Raw genomic sequence first — 3,688 nt, 5'->3', positions numbered from 1 at the left:
GTGTTCTCAATTGAAAAGGGAGCTAATATATTCCTGGCAATATGCAGCCCTTTTGTTTTACCATGGCATATTATTAATACTATGCCTGAATTTCGGAAAACAACACAAATTTGCTGTCCCAATCGAGTGACTTGGATGAACCACAGTGGATACTGCAGCTGCCCACTCATTGTTGTTTCTCAAGTACCCAGCTTCATACACTTTTCCTTCTTCCTCCCAAAAAAACAAGGCTTGCACTCCTGTGCTGGGCTGGAGACATTTGTACGATCTGCAGTGTTTGCATCCTGCCTCCCATGAGCCCATCAAGAGCAATTAAGAAGCAATTAAGAAGCCATTTCTCTGTAAACTACATTAAGCCTTTTGGCAATTATTGCTATTTTCCTGATTCATTTGAACTCTTTTCTCCACTCTTTGCATCAAGTTTGGCAACTAATGATTAAGAGGAGTAACTTGATTTATCCATTTATGTTCCCAGCTAATGTTGTAGTCACTGTTCACATAGGGATATCGCTAAAACAATTGCAAATACCTAAATAATATTTAGATTCAGCCTTGGAGCAAACGCTTGTCCCCCCTCACCACCAGACCCACAGATTCCAGACACTATAGAGGCCGAAGTAGACAGTCTGTATAAATATATGGCCAAAAAAAAATCATATTTAGTTACAGAAGAAAAAATATATAGCAGTTTTCAATCATTTTCACTGTAGTCTGTTGGTCTCTGGGGTACTCTGACTTCTTCTGAATGGTCTACAAAACTTAACAAGAAAAATGAGCCTATTGTCAGTAGTCTTCAATTTAAGTATACAAGGGTCTGAACCTCTGCTGGAAAAAAATGTGGATGTCTGCAAATGAAAAAGATGGAAAACCACTGACTGAAAACCACTGGTTATTCTGGCTGCCTTTTTTTTTTTTTTTAAGGAAGACTAGGGTTATGCTGTAAAAATGCCTTCAGAAGTACCTATATCCATTTCGATAGAAATTGAGATCTTTCAGATTTAAAGCTGCTGTGATGATGTGAAACAGCATCGGGTGCCGAGCCTGACCTCAGGCACGGCGGTGGTTTGGAGAAATGAAGCCTTCAGTGATGACAGCTCAGAATCGGAGAGAACAAAGGTGAAATCTGCCTCTGCTGTTCCCAGCTCTTCCCCTTGCTCATGGCCAGATCCTGCAGTACTCAGCTTGGCAAGGACACAGCTCTCTACCATGGGTCTCCCACCAGCTGCTGCCCATGGACTCAGAGGGATGCTGCCTCTCTTACCAGCCCCACGGTGAAGCCTTGAAGCCCACCTCCACCCAGAGAGCCACACCTGCTAAAATGGGGTGAAAACTCCCTTTCTTTGGCTGCTGAACATCCAGGATCCCTCCGTTATCCTCATAGACAGGCACCATGAGAAGCAGTTTAAGTTCAAAACCCCATATTTTGGAAGCATCTGTCTCTCTCTATTGGCCATAGGGACAGCTCAGGTCCATCAGATTCCTACCTCAGGTGCTTGGCTGACTTTACTTGAACTTTTGTGGATTTTTCAGTTTTCACAGACAAGGGTGGCAAACTGTTGCAAAGCCAGGAGATGCTCAAGGAGGGTGGGAAGATTCCAGAGTCAGGCAGTTAATGGCAAATCTGGGAGTAAACCGTGGGTTTTCTCCATAAAAAAAGAAACACACACCTTTGACCAGCTGGTCAATCGTTTACAAGGTTCTCGAGACGAGCAGTACCTGGCATCCAGTGTTTCTAAACGCTCATAAATGATTCATCCGATCTATTGACCTAAAACAAAATCAGTGAGAAAAGCATGGCAAACCGTGCCGGCCTTGCAGGACTGATCTCTACAATACATCTGTCCCCTAGCACTTCTCTGGTCACATTTTAAATGACTCGGGGATTACTTTCAGAACAGATAGAACTCAGATGTGTCAGCACTACAGGTGAAAAAATGGGGCAAAATCCAACCGGTACGGGGGCCTGGCCACCAAATTCTCAATGAATGAAAGATGAGCAATTTCTTACGATGAAAGCGTAATCCAGAAGAGAATTTCTTTCTTGGGAAGAGCTCCCAGCGTTGACCTCACCTCTCTTTAAGAAGCCTGCTGGCTATTTTGCAGGGATGAAAGCACTCTTTTTTACTAAACGCAGCCACCTTCCCGTCTCCAGCAGTGGCACCAGGACACCCACCCCAGCCTCGTGGCTCGGCACACGCCGGCAAGGCTGCTCACGCATTGCAAACCCTGCTATAACTCGAGCAATCAATTACCTCCCCAGGAAAGCCGCTGCTAGAGCATCGCAGTGTTCCTGGAATGTTTGGAAATACTTGTCAAAACACGACTCCGGTTTCATTGTTAGTTCTATTAACATGCAAACATTTCCCTTGTTGATTAAAGGCATTGGCTCCACGCAACATCTTAAAGTCAATACCTACCTGCCTCCTATCCAATTTCTTATGTAACTGCCATTTTCCACACCGCAAATGTTTTTCTCCTAATGATGAATGAAACGATTTATGCCACAATTACTACGCAGAGGCCTTTTGGGGATGGCGGAGGCCAAACCTCCCCGACCACGGGTTGCATTCTTCATCGGGTTTGATCTGGACATCCAGCGTGCTGCGCGAGGGGAATCACGTTTCTGCAGCAGCACAGGATCCCTGAGCCAGATATCACTTTGCTCGGATGAAGCTGGATGTGGTTCCTCTATTGAAAGATGCAGACAGGGGGGTGGCATTTGGGAAGGCTGTTTGCCTTCCTGGGCTCTGCAGTGATTGTGCATGATGTGGAGATAATTACAAAGCTCTCCCTGAGGATAGCTCCTGCAGGAGTTATCCCTGTTTATAAAGTACCCTGAGTCGCTTTTCCACCCCGAAACTGCATGGAGGATCTGGAATGCATGTGCATGTTGCTTCTTATATCAAAGGGATATGAGCAAGTTAAGGAGCTGCTCAGTTCTGCAGCACAGCCTATCACAGAATATTTATTTCGTACAGCAATACACACCCCATACACGCTATCTCTGCAGGGAAATACACCCAGAGCAGAGCTTGCACCGCACTCCCCGGGAAAACAAAGCCGCCACAGGGATTGCAAGGAGATGGATGTACAAGTCACCTCTCGATGTGGCGAGGCAGGAGGCAGGCAGGGCACTGTGTCAGCACTGCTTGCGGAGCACGCAGGCAGTATTAACGCAGTGTGAAGAATGCCCGATTTGTCCCCGTACTCCAGCCTCTGCCTGCAGCAGGACAACGTGCCACTGAGAGAGAACTCGCCTGAGAGCTGGGGTGGTAATGCCCTAATATTGCCCCACAGGCATCGTTCTGTGGGTGGCGGAGGAATAAAGAGGTTGTGGCTTCATTTTAATGCCCCCCAAAAGAAAAGTGTCCTGCTAGCCCATGTGTGCAATGCTCCAGCCCCACGCTTGCTTGAACCGTCCTGTGCAGTGATGGCACAAGCAGATCTGGCAGGCAGAACTGATCATTGCCTCCTCCTCTCCAGGCTCCGGACCTTTGGCATTATTCACTCCAAGGACCAGGAAAACCCAGCCTGTGCTGGCGGCGAATGGCACCTCAGAGAGGTATTTGTCAAGGGGACCCCGCAGCAGCCCCACGCTGCATGCGCAGCAGTTCTGCTGAGTCAGCAGTATTTCAAGATCGGTTTGAAATCTGTGCTTCTCACACCCTCCACAGGCTCTCTCCAGTTT

This window comes from Anas platyrhynchos, chromosome 4 (assembly GCF_047663525.1).
Source record: "Anas platyrhynchos isolate ZD024472 breed Pekin duck chromosome 4, IASCAAS_PekinDuck_T2T, whole genome shotgun sequence".
Taxonomy (NCBI): Eukaryota; Metazoa; Chordata; class Aves; order Anseriformes; family Anatidae; genus Anas; species Anas platyrhynchos.
Note: the sequence above shows the minus strand (reverse complement) of the source record.